The sequence below is a fragment of the Lolium rigidum genome, chromosome 1, assembly GCF_022539505.1.
Source record: "Lolium rigidum isolate FL_2022 chromosome 1, APGP_CSIRO_Lrig_0.1, whole genome shotgun sequence".
NCBI classification, from domain to species: Eukaryota; Viridiplantae; Streptophyta; class Magnoliopsida; order Poales; family Poaceae; genus Lolium; species Lolium rigidum.
This window is the reverse complement of record NC_061508.1, coordinates 269,675,967-269,692,216: the sequence shown is the minus strand read 5'-3', so window position 1 is coordinate 269,692,216 and position 16,250 is coordinate 269,675,967. Positions and strand designations below refer to the sequence as shown.

Here is a 16,250-nt window from a genome sequence, read left to right as displayed (position 1 = left end):
TGCTAGAGCTTTTTCAGTTTTGAAATCATATAAAAAGAATAAAAGTAAAGTTTTGAGAGGTGTTTGTTGTTGTCAACGACTGGTAGCGGGTACTCTAACCCCCTTGCCAAACAAACCTCCAAAGAGCGGCTCCCATGAAGGACGTTATCTCTACCAGCAAGGTAGATCATCCCTCTTCTCTTTTGTTTACACATGTACTTTAGTTTATTTTAAGGATGACACTCCCCCCAACCTTTGCTTACACAAGCCATGGCTAACCGAATCCTCGGGTGCCTTCCAACAATCTCATACCATGGAGGAGTGTCTATTGCAAAATTAAGTTGCTTATCGATGAATCGGGGCAAAACATGTGAAGAGGATTATTAATGAAAGTTGATTAATTGGGGCTGGGAACCCCGTTGCCAGCTCTTATTGCAAAATTATAGGATAAGTGGATGAAACCACTAGTCCATTAGTGGAGGCTGCCTAACAAGACTGAAAGATAAAACACCACATACTTCCTCATGAGCTATAAAACATTGACACAAATAAGAAGTAATAAGTTTTGAATTGTTTAAAGGTAGCACATGAAGTATCTACTTGGAATGGCAGACAATACCATGCAGTAGGTAGGTATGGTGGACACAAATGGCATAGATTTGGGTTCAGGTTTGGATGCACGAGAAGTATTCCCTCTCAGTACAGGTCTTTGGCTAGCAAGGTTAATTAGCAAGCATAAGAGTTGAGGGAAACAAACAAATATACATGTGATAGAAACAATCATGCATCTTACTTGTAAGCACAAACAGTTTTAACTTCTAGAATACTAAGCTAAGAGCGATAAGAAAGATAATAATATCTTCTACATGTATTTCCTCTATTCTTCTTAAACTCAAAGTGTTGTTGCTATTGACCATTGCTAAGTTTGCCAAAACCAAATAGATTTACTTAATGCTCCCAAAGTGGTACCAATACTAAAATCAAGATCAATCATATAGTAGAAATTGCAAACTAAAATAAGGTGTGCAATATGTAAATGATAAGACTTCTCATTAATTATTCCATAACGATAACTCACACCAAGGGATACATAGACAAACTAAAGGAGAGATACTTCCATACTGCAACCCATCTCATATGATAACTTCCCTACTCATGATATGACACTACTTGATAGTAAAAAGTAAAAGGTAATGATAATGTGATACCGCGGCACTCCCCCAAGCTTGGAACAAACCAAGGGGATGCCAATACCGATGATGAATTACTCCTTTGGCGATGGTGGTGATGAACTCTTCCCGCGCTTCTTAATAAACTCCTTCAACTTCGGTTTCTCGGCTTGACAATTCGCACTAAGATTCGAAGAGATTCATTGTTATACGAGATTGGCGATGACGACCTTGTGATGCGAATCGAGTGGTATTCAATCATTCTTCGGAGACGGCAATTCTCCTCTCGGAGTATCTCCACCTCTCTTCTTAGAGCCCGATATTGATCACAAAACTCATCGGTAATCCGTAGAACTTCTTCCATCATGGGGAAGGAGTCGAGGCTAAGAGCGGAGTGGTAGAGGTCCCTGCAAGTTATGAGAAAAAGAACGTTGAGTGTCAACGAGATACCACCAAGATTTGCTTGCTCCCTCCGGCTTGCTGATCTTGTCTTGATGGCACCTCCTTCACTTCTTCCTCCGAAAGCCCCTTGCCCTTGTTCTTGGAGACCATGGTGCCTCTAAACTGAAAACAGAGCCTGGCAGAAACAGCTCGAAACAAAACACGTCGAGAAAACGATATACGGACCTCCAGGGGTCCGGGGGATTTTATAGTAAAAATTTTCAGAACAAACGGAAAGTACCAGATCGAACTAGAGTCGGAAAGGGGAAACGAGGCGGCCAGACCATAGGTCGGCGCGGGCCCAGGTCAGGCCGCGTCGGCCTATGGTGGCACGCCCTCGTGCGTCCTTTCCACTCCGTTTCGAACTCGTAATTTTTCATATTTTCCAAAAACAACAAAAATAATGTTCGGAAAGTAAATCGCGAACTTTTCATTACCGATCTTGTTACCTATTCAAAGTCGAGTTACGGCGGATTGTCAATTTGTCCTTTGATGAAAGCCTCCGGTGTTTCCACTCGAATAATATCAACATCAACATTGTAAGAATCACCGAGATATAATGCTTGAGTCTTTTTCCATTCACCACTTGCGTAGCATTGCCTTGGAGAGAGCTAATTTTAATTGCTCCTGAACGATACACCTCCTCAACAACATATGGTCCTTCCCATTTCGAGAGTAATTTCCCTGCAAAGAATGCGAGACGAGACCGATACAATAGGACTTTATCCCCAATATTAAACTCTCTTTTGATGATCCTTCTATCATGCCATTTTTTAACTTTTTCTTTAAAGAGTTTAGCATTTTCATAAGCTTCACTTCTCCATTCATCTAGAGAACTTAATTGTAGCAACCTCTTATCACTAGGCAAGTTTAGGATCTTTATTTAATTCTCTAACCGCTCGATAAGCTTTGTGTTCTAGTTCTAAAGGTAAATGACAAGCTTTTCCGTAAACCATTTTATAAGGTGACATTCCCATGGGGTTTTTATAAGCGGTTCTATAAGCCCATAGTGCGTCTTTCAATTTACTAGCCCAATTCTTTCTAGATTTATTAACGGTTTTACGCAAGATAGATTTAATTTCTCTATTTGATAGTTCTACTTGACCACTACTTTGAGGGTGATAAGCGGAAGCAATTCTATGATTAATACCATACTTAGCAAGAGTTTTTCTAAAACCTCCATGAATAAAATGAGAACCTCCATCGGTCATAATATATCTAGGTACTCCAAATCTAGGAAAAATAATATCTAAAAGCATTTTTAAAGAGGTCTCACCATCAGCACTTTTTGTAGGTATGGCTTCCACCCATTTAGTAACATAATCAACAACAACAAGTATATGAGTGTTACCTTTTGAAGAGGGAAAAGGTCCCATGAAGTCAAATCCCCAACAATCAAACGGTTCAATAACAAGAGTGTAATTCATAGGAATTTCATTGCGTCTGGAGATATTACCAACCCTTTGACATTCATCACAAGATAAAATAAACTTCCTTGCATCTTTGAAGAGAGTTGGCCAATAAAAGCCTGATTGTAGAACCCTTTGCGCGGTTCTATCTCCAGCGTGATGTCCTCCATAAGCACTGCCATGACATTTACTCAATATCTCTTGTTGTTCATATTCGGGAACACACCTTCGCATAATACCATCCACTCCTTCTTTATATAAGTGTGGGTCATCCCAGAAATAATGCCTCAAGTCATAAAAGAATTTCCTCCTCTGCTGAGTTGTAAAGGTTGGAGGCAAGTACTTGGAAACAATAAAGTTAGCATAATCAGCATACCAAGGATCTGTCTCGCGAGCTCACCTTTATTACAGCTAATTGTTCATTTGGAAAACTATCATTAACGGGAACATGATCATAAGCAATATTTTCCAATCTAGACAAATTATCGGCAACGGGATTATCGGCACCTTTCCTATCTACAATATGTAAATCAAATTCTTGCAAAAGAAGTACCCATCTAATAAGCCTCGGCTTAGCATCTTTCTTTGTCATAAGGTATCTAATTGCAGCATGATCGGTATGAATTGTAACTTTTGAATCAACAATATAAGATCTAAATTTATCACAAGCAAAGACTACAGCTAACAATTCTTTTTCGAGTAGTAGCATAATTTCTTTGAGCAGCATCAAGAGTCTTGCTAGCATAATGAATAACATTTAATTTTTTATCTACTCGCTGTCCAAGAACGGCGCCTACAGATAAAATCACTAGCATCACACATAATTTCAAAAGGTAAGTTCCAATCGGGAGGTTCAACTATAGGAGCGAGTTGTTAAGGCTTTCTTTAGAGTTTCAAAAGCTTCCTTACAATCATCATCAAAAACAAAAGGTACATCTTTTTGAAGAAGATTAGTAAGGGGTTTTGAAATCTTGGAGAAATCTTTAATAAATCTCCTATAAAACCCAAGCATGACCAAGAACACTACGAATACCTTTAACATCCCTTGGATAGGGCATCTTCTCAATAGCTTCAACTTTAGCTCTATCAACTTCGATACCTCTCTCGGAAATTTTATGTCCCAATACAATTCCTTCATTAACCATAAAGTGGCATTTCTCCCAATTAAGAACAAGGTTAGTTTCTTCACATCTCTGCAAAACTTTATCAAGGTTTCGCAAGCAACTATCAAAAGCATTCCCGTAGACGGAAAAATCATCCATGAATACTTCCACAATACTCTCACAAAAGCCATGAAAAATAGCAGACATGCATCTTTGAAAAGTAGCAGGAGCATTACATAAACCAAAAGGCATACGCCTATAAGCATAAGTTCCATAGGGACAAGTAAAAGTGGTTTTCTCTTGATCTTTAGCTTTAATAGCAATTTGTGAAAACCCAGAATAACCATCAAGAAAGCAAAAATGAGTATTTTTAGATAACCTTTCTAGCATTTGATCAATAAATGGTAAAGGATAATGATCTTTCTTAGTAACTTTATTAACTTTTCGATAATCAATGCACATTCTATACCCTACAACTACTCTTTGAGGTATGAGCTCATCATTATCATTAGGCACAACGAGTCATTCCTCCTTTCTTAGGAACGCAATGCACAGGACTAACCCATCTACTATCGGCAATAGGATATATAATACCAGCTTCAAGAAGTCGTAATACCTCATTTCTTACCACATCCTTCATCTTGGGAATTAGACGACGCCGAGGTTCAACAACTGGCTTTGCATCATCTTCCATATTAATGGCGTGTTGGCAAATAGAGGGAGAAATCCCCTTCAAGTCATCAAGAGTATAGCCAATAGCACCTCGGTGTTTCTTCAATATTTGCAATAATCTTTCTTCTTCAAACTCTGTAAGCTTAGAACTAATAATAACGGGATATATTTTCTTATCATCAATATGAGCATATTTAAGATTATCGGGCAAAGGCTTTAAATCAAAAACGAGGATCTTCCTTTGGTGGCGGTGTTGTACCCAAGTCTTCCACCGGTAAATCATGCTTGAGAATAGGTTGGCGAAGAAAAATCTCCTCAAGCTCATCTCTTTCTTTCCTAAAAACTTCACTCTCGCTATCCTCCAAATGTTGCTGCAAAGGATTATTAGGAACAAGAACAATAGATGCACACTTGCTCCATTTTAAAATCATTACTAGGCAAATCAGCTTTATAAGGAGTTTTAGTAAATTTAGAGAAGTTAAACTCATAAGATTCACCAGCAAATTTAGTCAAAATTTTCTCTTTCTTGCAATCTATAATAGCTCCACAAGTATTTAGAAAAGGTCTACCAAAAATGATAGGACAATAATCACTAGCAGCAGAACCAAGTACCAAAAATTCAGCAGGATATTTAATCTTACCACATAGAACTTCCACATCTCGAACAATACCAATTGGTGAAATAGTTTCTCTATTAGCCAGCTGAATAACCACATCAATATCTTCAAGTTCACAAGAATCAATTTCGTGCATAATTTCCGTGTAAAGCTCATAAGGTATAGCACTAACACTTGCACCAATATCACATAAACCATAATAGCAATGATCACCAATTCTAACGAGATAGCATAGGAACACTAGCTTGTTTTGGTTTATTAGGATGTGAAACAATATTAGAAGCATCTTCACAGAAAATAATATGACCATCCTCTACATTTTCGAGTCACAAGATCTTTAACAATTGCAACGACGAGGTTCAACTTTTATTTGTTCTTCAGGTTCTCTAGGTTTCTTTTCACTTTTATGAACCACACTATTTATAACGAGTACTCCTTCATTTTAGCGAGGAAAAGGAGTTTTTTCAATATAAGCTTCAGGAATAACATGATCAGGAGTTTCAACTACAACACATTTATTAATAGATGAATCAATTTTATCTTTATACGGTTCATGATACTTATCAAAATTCTTCTTAGGCAATTCATAATGAGAGGCAAAAGCTTTATAAAGGTTTGCAGCAACTTGAGAATCAAGACCATATGTAGCACTCATATTATGAAATGTACCAGTATCCATAAAAGCTTCAATGCATTTATAATCATAAATTATACCCGATTCTCTATCTTTGTCGTTCTCCCAACCTTCAGTATTTTCTTGGATCCGATCAAGAAGGTCCCTTTTAAACTCTTCTTTGTTGCGTGTAAATGATCCAGAACAAGAAGTATCCAGCAAGGTCTTGTCTTGAAAAGAAAGTCTTGCATAGAAATTATCAATAATAATATTACCAGGAAGCTCATGAATGGGGCATTTGAGCATTAAAGACTTCAATCTCCCCCAAGCTTGGGCAATACTCTCTCCATCATGAGGCCAGAAATTATATATGCGGTTCCGATCTTTGTGAATTTCACTTGGAGGATAAAATTTGGAATAGAATAAGGGCACAATGTCCTCCCAATCAAGAGAATCACCATTCTTCAGCAATTTATACCAATGCGCCGCTTTACCAGACAGCGATATAGAGAATAGCTTCTTCCTAACTTCATTCATAGCAATACCCGCACATTTGAATAACCCGCATAATTCATGCAAAAACAATAAATGATCACCAGGATGGACAGTTCCATCCCCTTCATAGCGGTTATCCATAACATGTTCAATAATTTTCGTAGGTATTTTATATGGTATTACTTCCTCACCTGGCGCCTCATCCACTACCGTTGCAGTAGTAGTAGATTTCCCAAATAGAAATTGAAGAGAAGATCTCTCCATAATGACTTATAGCAAGCAAGCGAAATAAAATCAGCACAAACAGGTAAAGGTTTTCCTTACCAATTCCGCTTACCAATAGCGCTTCACTCCCGACAACGGCGCCGAGAAAATAGTCTTGATGACCCACAAGTATAGGGGGTGTATCGTAGTATCTTCGATAAGTAAGAATGTCGATCCCAACGAGGAGCGAAGGTGTTGACGAGGCAGTTTTGATGAAGGATTCACTGTAAATGCTCACGAGACAAGTATTCGAGGGGTTTTGATGTAACAGATGAATAAAGTACAAGTAAGTAAAATGCGAGAGAAATAATTGCAGCGAGTGGCCCAATCTTTTTTAGCACAAAGGACAAGCCGGTTTGTTTACTTATAATGACCAAACGTTCTCGAGGACACACGGGATTTTAGTCTAGTGCTTTCGCTACATACGGCTGATTAATCTTCATTGTTTTGATAAGTGTTGTGTGGGTGAACCTGTGCTAATGTACCGCCCTTCCTAGGACTAATACATACTTGTGATTATACCCCTTGCAAGCATCCGCAACTACAAGAAAGTAATTAAGATAAATCTAACCACAGCCTTAAACTCGAGATCCTGCGATCCCTCCTGCATCGATATACCAACGGGGGTTTAGGTTTCGTCACTCCGGCAACCCCGCAATTGGCAAACGAGTACAAGATGCATTCCCCTAGGCCCATAAATGGTGAAGTGTCGTGTAGTCGACGTTCACACGACACCACTAGAAGAATAACACCACAACTTAAATATCATAACATTGAATATTACTCAACCATAGTTCACTACTAACAATTAGACTTCACCCATGTCCTCAAGAACTAAACGAACTACTCACGAGACATCATATGGAACATGATCAGAGGTGATATGATGATGAATAACAATCTGAACATAGACCTTGGTTCAATGGTTTCACTCAATAGCATAAACAACAAGTAGAAATCGAGTACCGGGAGAGTTTCCCCTATCAAACAATCAAGATCAAACCCAAATTGCTACAGCGATGACGAGGTGTCTGCGGAGGAGATGGCGGTGATGATGGTGGAGATGATGATGATGGTGATGGAGATGATGTCCAGCTCGATGGCGGTGACGATGGCGTCGATTTCCCCCTCCGGGAGGGAATTTCCCCGGCGGATTCCTGCCCGCCGGAGAGCTCTTTTCTCTCGTGGTGTTCTCCGCCCCGCAGAGGCGGCTGTAACCCTTCGTGAGGATTCCTCTGTGGCTTAGGTCTTCGGGACGAAGGGTTTCGCGAAGAAAAGGAGGCGAAAGGGGCCGAGGGGCCTCCACACCACATGGTGGCGCGGCCGGAGCCATGGGCCGCGCCACCCTATGGTGTGGGCCCACCCCGGGTCCAGCTGGCTCCCCCTTCCGGCTTCCTCCGTCATCCGGAAAAATAGGATTTTCTCGTAAAACTTCCTTCCACAGTTGATCTTCCGAAATATCGCATCTCGACGGTGCTTTTCCAGCAGAATCCCGGCTCCGGTGCTCGATCTCCAAATAATCGTGAAACATGCAAAATAGATGAAATAACATAAGTATTGTGTCCCAATATGAAATATATCAATGAATAACAGCAAATTATGATATAAAATAGTGATGCAAATTGGACGTATCACGCCGCTCATGGGGTTGTTCACAACATGTTCGACAGCGGAGCAGAACTTGCTTGTCTCTTGTTTGATGTATCTCCATCTTTTTCTGATGGACTCTTCCGTGCGAGGGCTTTTCATCTCGTAGGGCGCGGGACGCTTTCTCTCATGGTACTTCTGCACCACCTTAGCCTAGTACACCTTGCCCTTTTGATGCGCGCCATTAATGCAGTCATGGCACGTCGACAGCCATGCCTCGCACAAACACTTGTCCTCGTAGTCGTTGAAGCCGCGGATCCTGTGGCTCTCCCCTTCTTCTTGGTACCACCATCCGTGGTGAGGACATGCCTGTTGGCGCGTCCTCATAGTCATCGACGCAGACGGTTGTTTCCTCATGGGCTAGCTAGAGAACAGCTGTGCGCCACCGATGTCCACCTCATCCTGCGTCTGTGGCCACTAATCATGCGACCCTGTCCCGGCGCCGCCGTCTCCAACGAAGTCGCCGCCGTAGATCATGGCCTCGATGTGGCTCTCATTGCGTCCCTTCCAATAGGCCTATGAATCACCGGATGTCGGATGCATGACACACGGCAGACCCACGCAGTGAGAGAGCTTGCATACCGGGTCGTCCATCGTCGGGGCAGATAGTGCCATTTCGTCAAATAGGCTGCGGAGCACCGGCATGCTCTCCTCCGGGATCTGACGAGTCTTCTGTGCCGCACTCGGTCACGAGTCACCGCTTCTCGGTGTCCGGTTCAGGTTGGGAACCGGCGCCCCGTTGAACTGCACCGGCGAGACGCCGCATGGACCTGTGATGTCCCACAAGTATAGGGGATCGTGTGTAGCCTTTTCGATAAGCAGGAGTGTCGAACCCAACGAGGAGCTAAAGGTAGGATAAACATTCTCTAAAGTTCTATCAACCACTGATACAACTCTACGCACACTAAGCGTTTGCAATATCTAGGAAATAAAACTAGAGCGATAACGGGTATGAGAGGTGACTTTGCAGAACAATAAAATACACGGAATAAATGTTAGTGCTGCAGCAATAAAACAAACTAAACTAACAGTACCATGAGTGTGGAAAGGCGGTGGTAATAGTGGTGGCTTTGTCCAAGATCAATTAGTGAAGATCTTGGGTTCAATGTCTTCGATGCAGCTTTCTATGTAGGAGAGGCTAAATACTATATGATTGGCTTGCTAGCAAACATCCGTAAATACTAGAAAGCATTAAGGTTTCCCCAACCATAGCCTTAAGTAAATGGTCCTCTTACTCCCATACATGCAACTATCTGGTTCGCATCCTTAGGTTTCTGTCACTCCGGCAGAACTCCCCCCTTCTAGTATACAAGTACTACCAACCCTATGGTGCTTGATCCATGCGCGCACAAATATAATGGACACCAAGGACGGTAACATATCAACATACAACTCTAATGAACCAAAGAGAAACAACCAATCAATCAAAGAACAAATAAACTATGGCAACATGACATAGATCGTAGGATTATAACTTATAGCATCAAACACCATGTTTATATAGGGCGGTACAGAGGTTTGTGAGAGGATGGACCACTGCATACAATGAGGAGTTGGTGATGGAGATGGCGGTGAAGATGTTGGAGGGCTCAGCGAGGAGCGTCGGGAGGCGGAGGCGTGGGCGGCGCCGACGGCGGCGCGGGGGACTCCTTCCCCGCCGCCGGCATCATGGGAGAGCGCCGCCCCTTAGCCTTCTTCTTCCTTGAGTTGGTGCTGGTGTAGATGAGTGTTTCCCCCTCCTTGGCTGAGGATTTTCGTGACAATGCTTGGGGGCCTCCAAAAATAGGGTTTCCCATCAATATATAGTGTTGGAGATGCAATCTAGGCCATGGGATGGATGCCCCTTTGATCCAAGGGCTCTTGGGCACCTCTAGAACCTTCCTAGGACTCCCCTCTGTCCTTCATGAGCCTCACAACTCGTGGCTGGGCCGAAATATCCAGGTATGGAAAGAGTTTGTGTCAAATACGTCACCAACTTTCGGAGTCCCGAGACTGCACGAACCTCCGCAGTAATTCTGCTCTGCCGGATGCATCCGCTGTCCGTTCTGGACGAATAAGACGTCCAAATTGTTCGGTTTTAAATTCTCTACAACTTTATAGTTTACGACTTTTCCATTGGACGTCGTTTTTATGGAGTTTAGAAGCGATCTTTGAAAAGTGTTCAGCAGGGACAAATTCCGGGATATTTCCTGATTTTACCATAATGAGCTATTTCCTTCCATATTTGCCTATTTCCTGCACAACAAAGTTGAAACCAAGAACTTATACACTTTTGCAACTATTAATAGATTAGTCCCTTAAAACATATAGTAATTGGTGTAAAACAAGCATGGAACATCAAAAATTATAGATACGTTTGCGACATATCAACATCCCCAAGCTTAACTCCTGCTCGTTCTCGAGTAGGTAAGTGATAAAAAGAATATTTTTTTAGGTGACATGCACCTTCAAAGTTCAAAGGATGACTAGATACAAATAATTTAAGAACAATTAATAACACATTCATGATTCAATCAATAATAATTTTGGGACCATGCACATAGAACTAAGAATGACAACTATGCTCTCATAAGACGGTGGGCACCTCTAGAACCTTCCTAGGACTCCCCTCTATCCTTCATGAGCCTCACAACTCGTGGCTGGTCTGAAATATCCAGGTATGGAAAGAGTTTGTGTCAAATACGTCACCAACTTTCGGAGTCCCGAGACTGCACGAACCTCCGCAGTAATTCTGCTCTGCCGGATGCATCCGTTGTCCGTTCTGGACGAATAAGATGTCCAAATTATTCGGTTTGAAATTCTCTACAACTTTGTAGCTTAGACTTTTCCATTGGACGTCGTTTTGATGGAGTTTCGAAGTGATCTTTGAAAAGTGTTCAGCAGAGACAGATTCCGGGAAATTCCAGATTTCACCATAATGAGCTATTTCCTTCCATATTTGCCTATTTCCTGCACAATAAAGTTGAAACCAAGAACTTGTGCACTTTTGCAACTATTAATAGGTTAGTCTCTTAAAACATATAGTAATTGGTGTAAAACAAGCATGGAACATCAAAAATTATAGATACGTTTGTGACGTATCAACCTGCAAGGGAGCAAGCGTTCCAGGACGCAGCTGGGAACTTACCGAGCTCACCGACGAGGCCGGGGGAGCGACGCCGACGATCCCCTCTCGCTTGACGAGGAGCATGGCCTCCGCTAGGCTCGTATGGAGGCCTACTTGCGCCGCGCCGGCTTTCAGCTGAATCTGCCACACCATCTGCTAGGTGGCCTCCATGGCAGCGGCCACTGCATTCCTCTCCTTCAGATTCTTGCGCCGACAGCGACGCTTCATGGACTCGGCGTCTTTCTCCTCCTTGAACAACACCTTCTTTGCCGCCTTCGGCTTAGCGTCTCGGCCGCCGGTAGCGGCACGCTTTGCTTCCGCCGGAGATGCGGCCTCCATTGGGGTTATGGTGGTGGCTATGGGGGAGTTTGGGGCGGCGGCGGCTGCGAGGGTTCCCTCGGAATCCATGATGGCTGCGGCGCCGAGGATGTCCATCCCTATGGTCTGGAGTGCTTGCGCCGGTCTAGTTTGATTTTCCGCGCGGAAAATAGCCACTAGCGGGATTGTTATCGGTCTCCCTGCTACTGACACGCGGGTTCTACGCAAGTTTCACCCGTCACTCGGCGTAACACCTGGTTATTTTGCGTTGTCCCGCTAAAGCAGGGTACGAGGCATTTCCGGTCTGCGGAGGCAAAACGGATGTTGATTAGCGAAAGATATCATGTTTTTATTCTGTCAGAGTACCACTCCTACACGGATGTACTTATGTCGATGCATGTGCAACACTTGTATAGCTCGGCAGTTCTCATGGATCACGAGGCGATTTGCACAAAAATAACCCAAAAGTGAAAGAAAAGCACAGACTGACCTTCCGGCGAGACTATTTCACTCATCTAACCCTTTTGTGTGGCGCCCCACGCATCGGCGCCACACATGCCAGTGTGGCGCCCCTCCTGCCGGCGCCACACACCCAGCCGACGTGGCGCCCTCGACGCTGAGCTGGTCCGCCGATCCGACGTGGCAGCATGTGTGGCGCCCCTCCCAACGGCGCCACACATGCCCTTACAATTGCCCAAAACATACTGTGAGACAATTCGTCTGGGACTTAGCCGTTTTTGCGAGGCTCCATGTGTGGCGCCGATGCCACCGGCGCCACACTAGCATGTGTGGCGCCGACGCCACGGGCGCCACACAAAGAGCATCGCCAAAACGGCTAAGGACTTATCGTCCGGAGCCCCTGGATGTTTTCGACCCAATATTGGATATAAGTTGGCATGTGTGGCGCCGATGCCGTGGGCGCCACATAGTGTAGTGTGGCGCCACTGTGAAGGGCGCCACCCACTGACTTGTGTTAAAAACTTGAAAAATCCTACCAAACTCCAACAGTTTTCATTGGACACAGCAAGTACCAATCTCAGAACATACACAACAAGTAGCAATCTCAGAAGATGTAGTCTACATCGTAGCAAGTAAATTGAAACAACAAGTAGTATTACAAACATTGTTCGAAATGACATAGGGTTCACAATTCGATACTTATGAAGATATAGTTCACAACAACACGGAGCACATCCTAGTGTCGTCCTCGACGTGTCGTCCTCACTGGCTGCTTCCGGACGGCCATCCTCTTCGTCCGATGCCGTGGCTCTTGTTGCTGCTGCTCCTGCTGCTCCTCCTGCTCCTCCTGCTCCTCCTCCTCTGAAGAGAACGGCTCGTCGTTCCTCATCCTCGACAAAGATGATCTCCGCACCGGCCCCTCATCCTCCTCAATGAAAACCTTCTTTCCTCGGTTGACATAATCTTCCGGAGTGTACCGTTTTGGAGCATTGCCCCTTGGCTTCAACTGGTAAGCTGACCGTGGGGCTTGCTTGGAGGTATGCTTTGGAGGTATGCTTTGACTCACAATCAAGTCGTCGTCAGGAGGAATCTTCACAAACATGAACACATGAGATTACAAAAGTTGAAATTAGTAAGAACATGTTTGACAAGCAACAAAATAGTCCATACCTGCGGTTCTTCAGAAGAGGAGGATGTAGGGATTTCGCCTTCGCGGCAACCTAGCAAGTTCGCTAACCGCCGCATCTTTCGTGCAGTGTTCTGCGTCATGGAACTCACGGTTACAAAGCCACCATAACATAATTGCGTACATTCAAAGTTGGTGATCATACCTTAATGAAATGCCGCAACGGTCCGACAGGCTTTTCATCTCTGTGGCTCTGGTCCCACATAATCTCGCACTCGTCAGCTGTTTTTTGGATCTCCGACCGCTGTGACAAACATAGCATACACAATTTAAGCGAGCACATGGCAATCTAGATGATGTACTATTTAGTGAGAGAATCCATTACCACGAAGTTCAGCTCGGAAGCAATAGAAGTCGATCTCCCTCTGCGAGCATAGGTGTCGTGCTCGGCTTTGCGCAACCTCATCGAACTCGATGGGGTCATCCAAGATGTAGTCAGCATACGCGCGCTTCACTAACTCGATACGCGTGTTTTCATGGAACCATTGGAGGTAGTTGTTGAAAGCGGCCAAGTCGTGAGGCACAATCTCCAGAGGGCCAGCAGTCCGTGTCGCTTCCAAACAGTGTTGGAACGCTGCGATGTGGCCGCTATGGTGGACTGGCCAATTTGTGATCTTCCTCTGCCGCTGCCTATCAAGCCTGCAAGAATCAAGAAGTTAGATTCTACCTCTTCTATCAGGAATCTTCCGTCGCCTGATTCCAGAAGTTTACCTATGAAGCGCCTTGTCCGTGTCTTGCCACTGAGGTGGGCACTCCCGATACAGCCCAAACTTGTCTCATCACTTTGTGCGGCTGGTGGTGTTCAACAAGCCACATGCATATGAGTGGGCAGCGCATCCGCCGAACAGGGCCTCCTCCGTGCACTTGCGGTTGAGGTCAGCCATCCCCGCGCCAATACGGTAGTAGGTACCATATGGCTCCCATTCCACCTGCACCATACAAATATTTCAGAATTTAGAACATGCCAGTAGAATCAATGAAAACTAGGATTGCAAAAGAGTGATCGGTTACCTGCTCAGCGGTAAGAGTGTCCAACTCCGCAGTGTACTGCCTGTATATGACCATTGGATCGCTTGTCATCTCCGAGACACTGTCCCAAAGGTATGCCCAAGTGGGCTCCCGATCAGGGTTGTTCGGGTAATGAGGCCATGGCCTCTCGTTGAGTACCCTAGGCCGCCCAACTGATATGCGGTCCCAGCTCCATACGGAAAGTAGGAGCAAGCATCCACCAATACCGCCGCTCCCAGTCCTGCGACAAGCTTCGTCCAACTGCGTACATAACACATTTGGTTACTACTTTGTCTAGCACACTACTATAGGAAAATAGTACATAGAACAAGTCATCACCTGCCGGTAGAGGTAGGCAAGTGCCGCTGTTCCCCAACTCCACCGGTTGTCCAACACAGTAAGCGCCTTCAGCCAACACCAATGGGCCAGCTTCCCCCCACTGTCAGGAAAGAGAGTCTTCGAAATCATGTACCATAAGTACACGCGGGCGTACGTCCTCCGAGTGTCCTCGTCGGCCCCTTCCGGGCATTGTGCAAAGTTAGTCTTGATCCAAGAGAAAGACGCGCCGGCGGGAACTCTCTCCTTTGGATTTGCTGGCGCCGGAGGAGCCCTGCCAATAAGGTCCTCCATCTGTCCGCGCCACCCATCAGAAGCTGTGTTCATACACAGTGGGTCGCCCTGAATAGGTAGTCCAAGGATCATGGAAACATCCTGGAGAGTAGGGGCCATCTCGCCGGCCCTCAAGTGGAAGGTGTGCGTCTCCGGCCTCCACTGGTCGACAAGAGCGGTGAGTGCCGCGGCGTTCATGTTCGGCCCCCACGGCTTACAAGGGATATGAACGGCATAAGACCGGTAGGCTGGATGAACTCCGTGTACCTCTCGTCATACGGTATATCCATCTGTGCCATGGTAACGAATCTTCAAAGGGTGAAGATCCGTTCCCCTCTCCGTCATATGAACAGCCCGGTGCTCCCTGTCGTACTCTTCATCCGAAGCCACACCATCCTACATGTTTACACAACCATGTTATGAGTCATTCCACTAACAAAAATGAGCAACACATACATGAGAATATATCTAACTTTCGAATCACCTATACATCACATATACATGAGAGTTCATATCCAAATACATCACACATATGAATTTCGCCACATACATACATACATAATAGACATATGTAAGATAATAGAATGCATTTGCTAAGCTCCAATTTTTCCTTTCACCACATACATACATAAGGTTCCATACACACATACATTCATATCTAGGGATAGAACACCATAGCCATTTCAAACATCTTTGGATACAATGCATACAATCTAACAAAATTTAACATCTATGGTTCAAACACATGCATACAATCTATGGTTCCAACAAATCTATGGTTGAAATCTATGGTTCAAACACATGCATACAAATCTATGGTTCAAACACAACCAAAATTTCCAATCTAGGATGAATTGAATGGAACGAATTAAACCGGAGCAAATCTTGGATGAATCGAAGGGGAACGAAGGGGAATACCTTGAGGATTGTATGGGGATGGATTTGGCCGGCCAGATCTGTCCAATCCGTGGAGGATTTGGTGGGGGCGGCGGACAGGCGGCCGGCGGCGGCGGTTGGAGGAGAGAAAGAGAGGAGAGAAAGAAGAGAAAGAGAGGGTCGGGCTGGGGGCGGGCGCGGGCGCCACACTTAAGTGGATGTGTGGCGCCCGTGGCATCGGCGCCACACTAGCATGTGTGGCGCCCGTGGCATCGGCGC

At 44.5% G+C, this 16,250-nt stretch overlaps 1 pseudogene; it reads right to left on the bottom strand.

Moving 5' to 3' along the window:
* Window positions 1-12,071: 12,071 nt before the first annotated feature.
* LOC124658826 lies at window positions 12,072-15,461 on the bottom strand (annotated as a pseudogene).
* Between the last annotated feature and the right edge of the window lie 789 nt (window positions 15,462-16,250).